At 41.9% G+C, this 11,214-nt stretch overlaps 1 pseudogene; it reads left to right on the plus strand.

Moving 5' to 3' along the window:
- Positions 1-6,952: 6,952 nt before the first annotated feature.
- On the plus strand, positions 6,953-9,609 carry LOC110307267 (transcription termination factor 1 pseudogene; annotated as a pseudogene).
- The last annotated feature ends 1,605 nt before the right edge of the window (positions 9,610-11,214 follow it).

The raw sequence follows: 11,214 nt of genomic DNA on the forward strand, positions 1-11,214 counted from the left end.
GTTCAATATACGGAAATCCATCAACGTAATCCAGTATATAAACAAACTCAAAGACAAAAACCACATGGTCATCTCGTTAGATGCGGAAAAAGCATTTGACAAGATCCAACACCCATTCATGATAAAAGTCTTGGAAAGATCAGGAATTCAAGGCCCATACCTAAACATGATAAAAGCAATCTACAGCAAACCAGTAGCCAACATCAAAGTAAATGGTGAGAAGCTTGAAGCAATCCCTCTAAAATCAGGGACTAGACAAGGCTGTCCACTTTCTCCATACCTATTCAACATTGTACTTGAAGTCAAACCAGAGCAATTCGACAACAAAAGGAGATCAAAGGGATACAAATTGGAAAAGATGAAGTCAAAATATCACTCTTTGCAGATGATATGATAGTATATATAAGTGACCATAAAATTCCACCAGAGAACTCCTAAGCCTGATAAACAGCTTCGGTGAAGTAGCTGGATATAAAATTAACTCAAACAAATCAATGGCCTTTCTCTACACAAAGAATAAACAGGCTGAGAAAGAAATTAGGGAAACAACACCCTTCTCAATAGTCACAAATAATATAAAATATCTTGGCGTGACTCTAACTAAGGAAGTGAAAGATCTGTATAATAAAAACTTCAAGTCTCTGAAGAAAGAAATTCTAGAAGATCTCAGAAGATGGAAAGATCTCCCATGCTCATGTATTGGCAGGATCAACATTGTAAAAATGGCTATCTTGCCAAAAGCAATCTACAGATTCAATGCAATCCCCATCAAAATTCCAAATCAATTCTTCAACGAATTAGAAAGTGCAATCTGCAAATTCATCTGGAATAACAAAAACCTAGGATAGCAAAAACTCTTCTCAAGGATAAAAGAACCTCTGGTGGAATCACCATGCCGGACCTAAAGCTCTACTACAGAGCAATTGTGATAAAAACTGCATGGTACTGGTATAGTGACAGACAAATAGACCAATGGAATAGAATTGAAGACCCAGAAATGAACCCACACACCTATGGTCACTTGATCTTCGACAAGGGAGCTAAAAACATCCAGTGGAAGAATGACAGCATTTTCAACAAATGGTGCTGGCACAACTGGTTGTTAACATGTAGAAGAATGCGAATCGATCCATTCCTATCTCCTTGTACTAAGGTCAAGTCTAAGTGGATCAAGGAACTTCACATAAAACCAGAGACACTGAAACTTATAGAAGAGAAAGTGGGGAAAAGCCTTGAAGATATGGGCACAGGGGAAAAATTCCTGAATAGAACAGTAATGGCTTGTGCTGTAAGATCGAGAATTGACAAGTGGGACCTCATGAAACTACAAAGCTTCTGCAAGGCTAAAGACACCATCAATAAGACAAAAAAACCACCAACAGATTGGGAAAGGATCTTCACCTATCCTAAATCAGATAAGGGACTAATATCCAATATATATAAAGAACTCAAGAAGGTGGACTCCAGAAAGTCAAATAACCCCATTAAAAAATGGGGCTCAGAACTGAACAAAGAATTCTCACCTGAGGAATACCGAATGGCAGAGAAGCACCTGAAAAAATGTTCAACATCCTTAATCAGCAGGGAAATGCAAATCAAAACAACCCTGAGATTCCACCTCACACCAGTCAGAATGGCTAAGATCAAAAATTCAGGTGACAGCAGATGCTGGCGAGGATGTGGAGAAAGAGGAACACTCCTCCATTGTTGGTGGGATTGCAAGCTTATACAACCACTCTGGAAATCAGTCTGGCGGTTCCTCAGAAAATTGGACATAGTACTACCGGAGGATCCAGCAATACCTCTCCTGGGCATATATCCAGAAGATGTCCCAACCGGTAAAAAGGACACATGCTCCACTATGTTCATAGCAGCCCTATTTATAATAGCCAGAAGCTGGAAAGAACCCAGATGTCCCTCAACAGAGGAATGGATACAGAAATTATGGTACATTTACACAATGGAGTACTACTCAGCTATTAAAAAGAATGAATTTATGAAATTCCTAGCCAAATGGATGGACCTGGAGGGCATCATCTTGAGTGAAGTAACACAATCACAAAAGAACTCACACAATATGTATTCATTGATAAGTGGATATTAGCCCAAAACTTAGGATACCCAAGATATAAGATACAATTTGATAAACGCATGAAACTCAAGAAGAATGAAGACCAAAGTGTGGACACTGTGCACCTTCTTAGAATTGGGAACAAAACACCCAGGGAAGGAGTTACAGAGACAAAGTTCGTAGCTGTGATGAAAGGATGGACCATTTAGAGACTGCTGTATCCAGGGATCCGTCCCATACTCAGCTTCTAAATGCTGACACCATTGCATACACTAGCAAGATTTTGCTGAAAGTACCCAAATATAGCTGTCTCTTGTGAGACGATGCCGGGGCCTAGCAAACACATGAGTGGATGTTCACAGTCAGCTATTGGATGTATCACAGGGCTCCCAATGGAGAAGCTAGAGAAAGTACCCAAGGAGCTAAAGGGATCTGCAACCCTATTGTTGGAACAACATGATGTACTAACCAGAACCCCGGAGCTCTTGTCTCTAGCTGCATATGTATCGAAAGATGGCCTAGTCGGCCATCACTGGAAAGAGAGGCCCATTGGACTTGCAAACTTTATATGCCCCAATATAGGGGAATTCCAGGGCCAAAAGAATGGGAATGGGTGGGTAGGGAAGTGGGGGGCGCTATGGGGGACTTTTGGGATAGCATTGGAAATGTAATTGAGGAAAATATGTAATAAAAATATTAAAAATTAAAAAAAAAAGATGCCATTAAAAAAAAAAAAGCAGAGACACTGAAACTTATAGAGGAGAAAGTGGGGAAAAGCCTTGAAGATATGGGTACAGGGGAAAGATTCCTGAATAGAACAGCAATGGCTTGTGCTGTAAGATCGAGAATTGACAAATGGGACCTCATGAAACTCCAAAGCTTTTGCAATGTAAAAGACACCGTCAATAAGACAAAAAGGCCACCAACAGATTGGGAAAGGATCTTTACCTATCCTAAATCAGATAGAGGACTAATATCCAATATATATAAAGAACTCAAGAAGGTGGACTCCAGAAAATCAAATAACCCCATTAAAAACTGGGGCTCAGAATTGAACAAAGAATTCTCACCTGAGGAATACCAAATGGCAGAGAAGCACCTGAAAAAATGTTCAACATCCTTAATCATCAGGGAAATGCAAATTAAAACAACCCTGAGATTCCTTCTCACACCAGTCAGAATGGCTAAGATCAAAAATTCAGGTGACAGAAGATGCTGGCAAGGATGTGGAGAAAGAGGAACAGTCCTCCATTGTTGTTGAGATTGCAAGCTTGTACAACCACTCTGGAAATCAGTCTGGCAGTTCTTTAGGAAATTGGACATAGTACTACCGGAGGATCCAGCAATACCTCTCCTGGGCATATATCCAGAAGATGTCCCAACAGGTAAGCAGCATACATGCTCCACTATGTTCATAGCAGCCTTAATTATAATAGACAGAAGCTGGAAAGAACCCAGATGCCCCTCAACAGAGGAATGGATACAAAAAATGTGGTATATTTACACAATGGAGTACTACTCAGCTATTAAAAAGAATGAATTTATGAAATTCCTAGGCAAATGGATGGACCTGGAGGGCATCATCCTGAGTGAGGTAACACAATCACAAAGGAACTCACACAATATGTACTCACTGATAAGTGGATATTAGCCCAAAACTTAGGATACCCAGAATATAAGATACAATTTGCTAAACACATGAAACTCAAGAAGAATGAAGACTGAAGTGTGGACACTGTGCCCCTCCTTAGAATTGGGAACAGAACACCCATGGACCATGGAAGGAGTTACAGAGACAAAGTTTGGAGCTGTGATGAAGGGATGGACCATCTAGAGAGTGGCATATCCAGGGATCCACCCCATAATCAGCTTCCAAACGCTGACACCATTGCATACACTAGCAAGGTTTTGCTGAAAGGACCCAGTCTCTTGTGAGACTATGCCGGGGCCTGGCAAACACAGAAGTGGATGCTCATAGTCAGCTATTGGATGGATCACAGGGCCCCCAATGGAGGAGCTGGAGAAAGTACCCAAGGAGCTTAAGGGATTCGCAACCCTATGGGTGGAACAACATTATGAACTAACCAGTACCCCGGAGCTCTTGACTCTAGCTGCTTATGTATCAAAAGATGGCCTAGTTGGCCATCACTGGAAAGAGATGCCCATTGGACATGCAAACTTTATATGCCCCAGTACAGGGGAATGCCAGGGCCAACAAAATGGGAATGGGTGGGTAGGGCAGTTGGGGGGATGGTATTGGGGACTTTTGGGATAGCATTGGAAATGTAATTGAGGAAAATATGTAATAAAAATATTTTTAAAAAAGAATTCAAAAAGGTGTGACATAAACCAGAGTTTAACAACACTTAAAATAATGCATATTTTCTTGGCTGATGTAATTAAATGGAATAGAGAGATAATAGGATTGACAGAGCTCTGCTCTGGCTCAACACAAGTTTTAGTGGGCAAGCTAAATGTTGAGGGTGTATGCAATCATAAATTGAGTCTCACAATATGAAATCTGTATCTCTATGAGCCACTTCTAATGAATGATATCTTTATGTAACCTTTTTTTTTTTTTAATATAGAAGATGGACATTTTACTATCTCTGAAATTGGAAGGCAAAGTCCTAAATACTTGTCCTATCAGTCATTCTTCATGATCCTCTTAGGGCACAAATATTGAACACCTCTCTGGCTGGCCATGGAGACTGCCCAGTCAACTCATTTCCATAACCATTCCAATATTTAGAGAGTGGAATGGAGCCCATTTCCATGAGCACTGAAGTTGAAGGGGTGAAAGACTGCAAGCCTACATGCTTGGAAGCCATCTCTATTCAAGTTAGGAAAGTCCACTTCAGAAAAGATGAAAACTCCATAACAGGCTCCTGCTTTACCATCATTAACTTAAATCTCTGAATTGTCAAAAAACAATCCTCATTCAAGAGTACATTACCTGTCAAAAGCTGAACCTATGCTGATATTGAACCATGAGAGTAATTAGTGGTCCTTGGTCTTCATTTAAGAGAAAAATGTCTGAAAGGAGATCTCACACATGAACAGGACTCTGCAGTCACATTAATCACTGGAAATTGCTAAATCAGTTTTATATTACTATCAGAAAAATGTCAATATACCAATAGTGAGACACCTGCTCTCTAGTGCATGCACCTGAGCCAATCTAGGTCCTCCCTGTTGGCATTGCCTACTCAAATTGATATGCAACCCCCTGTCACTCTCTGTCTTTATTAAACTTATACCCCCAGGAAAAACCATTGAATCTACATGCCTTATTCATGAGCTTTGTATAAAACTCTTGATATAGAAGCTGCTATCTCATGTATCACTGCAACCATCTCAATGTGGAAGAAGCTTAGACACTGCAGCTACACTACATTTTTTTATAAAAAATGATTTGAAATATTAATATTTAGGAAGATATTTTACAGTATTAACCACATAGCCTGCAAAGTTGAGAGAAAATATTCAGTACAGTTTTGATGATTTTTCACTGATGACATTATTTGGTTTTAGGATTCACAGCCTTGAGAGTGACACAATCAGCTACTAGGTTTGCCTCTTGGACTGTTGTTGTCACAGCTTTACCTTTCTGATGAAGTAGATGAAGACTACTCTGACAGAAACAGCCCCACTGATAATCAACAAACTGCTATATCCAATCCTAGAAGGGGTCCCCAAGAGATGTTCCATATATCTGTGCCAACTGAGGTCTAAGTTTATTCAGATTGTGGCCACCTGGGTTTTCTAGTCCCTACTGACAATACCATAAAGGCTGTTATACAAGTATGATCTTACACAAACAATTAATAGGTGGTGTCTAGCTTATTACCTCTGAAATGATGTTCATAGCATTGTATGCAGGTAAACATGATAATCACTAGATTGACTATCAGAGATTTGATTTGATACAAGACAAATCTAACTTGTGGCATTCTTTGTTCATCAAATAATTTATTTACTTACTTTACATACCAATAACATTCCTCCACAGGTCCTCTCCCAGGTCAATCCTCCCATTCTATTCTGATAAGGGGGATAATCCCTGCATATCACTCCACAAACTCTGGGCACATCAAGGCACTGCACCAATAGGCACATCCTCTTCCTCTGAGGCCAGGACAGGCAGTCCAGTTAATGGATCAGCATCCACAGGCAGGCAACAAATTCATGTGCAATCTGCACTCTAGTTGTTGGAGAATCTACATGAAGACCAAGCTGCACAGATGTCACATATGTTCTGGGGCTTATGTTCAGCCCATGCTCATTGTCTTGTTGGTGGTTCAGTTTTTGAGAACCCCAAAGTGCCTTTGAGGTGAGAGAAAGAAAACTGTTGGGGAATATTCATTGTGTACACATATGCTGATTTATGTCCTCAGAGATATGTTATAATTCATACCTTTGTATGAATTGACATTTTGTAAATCATTGTTCTCCATCACATTCTGATTGGATAAAAAGAGCCAAATAGCCTATAGATGGGCAGGAGAGGATAATTTGGAGCTTCTATGCCCTGAAAATGAGATAGATTCTCTTGTGGAAGTCACCATCAGGACACAAATGAAGGTGGAGGTGCTAGGTCAAGACCAAGATGGCAGGGAAGATGCTTAGAAGTAATCCATGCCAGCATAATGGGTTAAAATAACTGAATATCTGCAACACTATAATGCCTGGAGCTTTCAATAAATGTATCAGGTCTCCATGTCAATATTCTGGAACTGGGGTAGTCTCCAATAAACTGATTTGTACATAGGGATTGCATCATGTTAGGCATAGAATAGATGTTTTGACAAAAGTATCAGGTATTAGAAAAAATCCATTTCTGGGTTGGAAGACTAGTGCACCATTGTTGCTGGGAACAGGATGAAAGGGGGCACAAGTAAATTTAAGACCCACACTGAAACTTTGTACAAGAAAAAGAAATGGTTTTCTGTGTCAGAAAAAAAGACCTCAGAAATGTCCCTCTCAATGCTTGGAGAGCGAGCAGCCTCAGGTATCTGTGTTGGGAAAGAGGAAGGGGAAGTCCCAGACACCAGCCCAGGAGAACTTAGAGAGTGAGTGGCCTCAAAAGGCCAAGAGGAAGAAGAAAAGGAGGGAGTCCCAGACACCAGCCCAGGAGAACTTAGAGAGTGAGTGGCCTCAAAAGGCCAAGAGGAAGAAGAAGAGGAGGGAGTCCCAGACACCAGCCCAGGAGAACTTAGAGAGTAAATGGCCTCAAAAGGCCAAGCAGAAAAAGAGAAGGAGGGAATCCCAGACACCAGCCCAAGAGAGTTTGGAGAGTGAGCAGCCTCCTGTGTCCTTGCTGGGGAAGAGAAGGAGGGAGTCTCAGACACCAGCCCAGGAAAACACAGAGAGTGAGCAATCTCGGAAAGCCTAGAGAAGGAAGAAGAAAAAGAAAGAGTCCCAGCAGCCAACTTCCTCCCTTCTGAAAAATCCAGAAACCTTTTGTAAAGCTAAAAAAACAAAAACAAACAAACAAACAAACAAACAAACAAAAAACCAAAAAACACTTCTGCCCACAAAAAGAAAAAGAATAGTGTTCTGGAGGTGGATATTGAAACTGGGATCATCCTTGTAGATAAAGAAAACATGGAGAACCTGCTAGAGACTTAGAGAAAGGATGTGGATATTGTTTATGTTGATATGAGCAAGGGACAAAGGTCAGCAAAAGTGCATGAAACAGAAGAGCTGCCCACTGCTAAGCCACAGGAACCTGGCTGTCAAGAGCTGCACGGTGACATCAGGAGCAGAAAGAAACAAAAGCACCCCCAGAAAAAAAAGCACCCTGGGATGTTGTTCAGGGGAGCCAGCCTGAGAGTATCTCCCTGTCCCCATCAGAGCCCTTGTCTTCTGAAGACTTAGAAGGCAAAAGCATGGAAGCAGCAGGGTTTTGTAAGAAGAAGTCTAAAAAAAAAAATGTGTTCAGGAACCAGGAATTGGAGCCCATCCCTGAGAGTCTTGATAGCTCGGAGACAATCTCTGAGAAACTTGATAACACACACCATGGAGGAGTTGTTGGGGCTGGAGAATGTGAGAGCATCAAAGAATACAACAGTATCAGGAAAAAGTCCAAGAAAAAGAAGCACAAATCCATTGCTCTTGCCACATCTAGTGACAGTGCCTCAGTGCCAGATATCAAGGCTAAGAGTGCCCTGGTGGACTCCCCAGAAGGCAGTGGTGCTGTGAGGGAAGAGGGCATGGACCACATGGCAGCAGAGGCAGAAGCCCAGGCTTGTTCCACTGAGAAGCATAGGGAAGAGATGCAGAGGTTAGAACCTACCCATGAAGAAGAAAGCAATTTGGAATCAGCTAGCAATTCTGCAACAAGACACATATCTAAGGACAGGAGAGATTCTGATGACTCGGATGTTGATTTGGGCTCTGCAGTGAGACAGCTGCAAGAGTTCATTCCTGACATACAGGAAAGGGCGGCCACCACCATCAGACGCATGTATCAGGATGACCTAGGGCACTTCAAAAAATTTTAGGCACAAGGGGTGGCTATTAAATTTGGCAATTTTTCTGCTAAAGAAAACAAACAAATAGAAAAAAATGTGCAAGATTTCCTATCCCTGACTGGAAGTGAGAGTGCAGACAAGCTGCTGTACACAGACAGATACCCAGAGGAAAAGTCTCTGATCACCAGCCTAAAACGGAAGCATGCCTTCTGCCTTCAGACTGCACATTGGGAAGAGCATCGCTCGACCCTGGAAGCTCATGTACTACCATGCAAAGAAGATCTTTGATGTGAATAACTACAAAGGCAGGTACAATGAAGAAGATACTAAGAAGCTGAAGGCATACCATTCCCTCCATGGAAATGACTGGAAAAAGATTTGGGCCATGGTGGCTCGAAGCAGCCTCTCAGTCACCCTCAAGTTCTCTCAGATTGATGGTAATAGAAACCATGGTGCATGAAGTAAGGCAGAAACCCAGAGGCTAATCAAGGCTATGGAGGACGTGACCCTAAAGAAGATGTCTCCCCAGGAGTTAAGAGAACTGGATTCTAGACTCCAGGAAGAACCTGAGAGTCACCTGTCAATTGTCCGGGGGAAAAACTCTACAAGGGCATATCATGGGTGGAGTTGGAAACTAGAGTGGAGACCCGGAACTGCATGCAGTGCAAAAGACAGAGATTCTTTCCAAAAGGATTACCCATGGTGGGTTCGTGTATCATGGGGTCAATGCTCTACAGGCCAAAATCACCCTTATTGAAAGGTTGTATGAACTAAATGTGAATGATGCTAATGAAATAGACTGGGAAGATCTTGCTGGCGCCATAGGGGATGTCCCTCCACCTTTTGTTCAGGCAAAATTTTATAAGCTGAAAGCTGCCTGCATTCCCTTTTGGCGGAAAAAGACTTTTCCAGAAATTATTGACTACTTCTATTAGAACAGTCTGCTTTTGCTGAAGGAAAAGTAAGAGAAGTAAATGGAGAAAAAAAGATGGCCAGATCCAAACACCCGCAGCTCCCAAACAAGAATTCCTGTTCAATTCCAGCACCTCTGATGTGCAGTGACTGGATCCCCTTTTCCTCAAACTGCTCTCTGTTTCCTTGGACCTGTGTTGTGCATTGGCCATAGATCCCGCCCGCATGTGATACCTCTCCCATGCTGGGCACCTAGTCACACGGTGTTCTGCTGGAGTATTGGTAGTCTGCATCAGAGCCCAGCTGGTAGTCTTGAAGAGTCTGTCAGCTGGACATAGCCCCACTGGATTCTCAGGACTGGGTGAAAGGGGTGCTTTTTGGTCAATCAGAAGAGTTAAACCAACTGTAGGGGTTTCAGAGAAGAGAACTTAGGGTTTGGGTAACAAGAAGTATTCCATGAGATCTGTGCATGGGAGTGCACACTATGCACTATGGAGATAGGTGGGGGGAGTGGGAAAGGAGTCATAGGATTGAGGCCAACCTGGGCTACATAGTTCCTCCAGCATACGCACATTCAATGGGATGCTGGAGCATCCTCCCAAAGGAGAAGGGGATTGCCCAGAGAGCAGGCAAGTACTGCAGAGAAGCTCTAGCTCTGCAGGCCCCAATTTCCCTGTGTTCCTTCTAGTTGTTCCCATACTCAGGCTGTCTGTTGTTGCCCTGCAGAGAAATCTGTCCATGTGTGACCCTTAGCAGAACACTGCTGCAAGGAAGTCTGGGACACCCAAATGTTCAGACTTCTGCCCCATTTGTGCTAGGGAGACAGAAGGGAAAGTGAAGCTAATGAATCCGTCCATATACCACTGTCTCCATTGGTGCCACTCAGCAATCTTCTGTCTCCAGAGAACTCTCAGACGTAATTTCTGTGGCACTATTAGAAGGTGGGCTAGAAGGAGCTTCTGCTTGCCACGTACCTAGCACTTCCCCAGATGTGCAGATAACGGAGTAATCAGGTGGAACGCACTAATGCACCCAGCATTCATGTGGGGAAGGATTGGGAGTTCAAAGTGGTCCTTACAAATAGCAGGCTCTAGGCTCTAACAAACACACACACAAATAAAACATTGTGTGAATGATGGTATTTTAGTACATGGTTCTCTACCCAGCCCCTCTGTCCCTCAGGCATTCTAGACTCTGTGCTGACATGACTAAATTGCTCCTACAAAAATAATAGTACTAATGTATAAGCCAATTCTATATTTGTGATAAAAGAAAAAATGAATATTATTTAACAGGAAGTATGGTCCTAGAATAGGATATCATATGGTAAATTACAGTGATAACAATAGATATTATATTATATTATATTATATTTTTGTGAAGTATTTCAACAAAACCAGGAAGTGAAAACTTGGAAGTTTCAAACACAGATATGCCTCAGAACTGATACAGTAACTAGCAATTCCCAAATGAACATCTTATTGAAAGCCATCTACAGACACAATGCAATTCTCATCAAAATTCCAACTCAATTCTTCACCCAGATAGAGAAAGCATTTCTCAAATTTGTCTGGAATAATTAAAAAGCACGGGATGGCAAAAACCATTCTCAACAATAAAAGAACTTCTGGAAGAATCACCATCTCTGACCTCAAGATGTACTACCGAGCAATTGTGATCAAAACTACATGGCATTGGTAAATTGACAAGTAGGTAGATCAATGGAATAGAATTGAAGAGCCATAAGTGAACCCA

This window comes from Mus caroli, unplaced genomic scaffold (genome assembly GCF_978045245.1).
Source record: "Mus caroli unplaced genomic scaffold, Mus_caroli_1 scaffold_2, whole genome shotgun sequence".
In the NCBI taxonomy this organism is placed as follows: domain Eukaryota; kingdom Metazoa; phylum Chordata; class Mammalia; order Rodentia; family Muridae; genus Mus; species Mus caroli.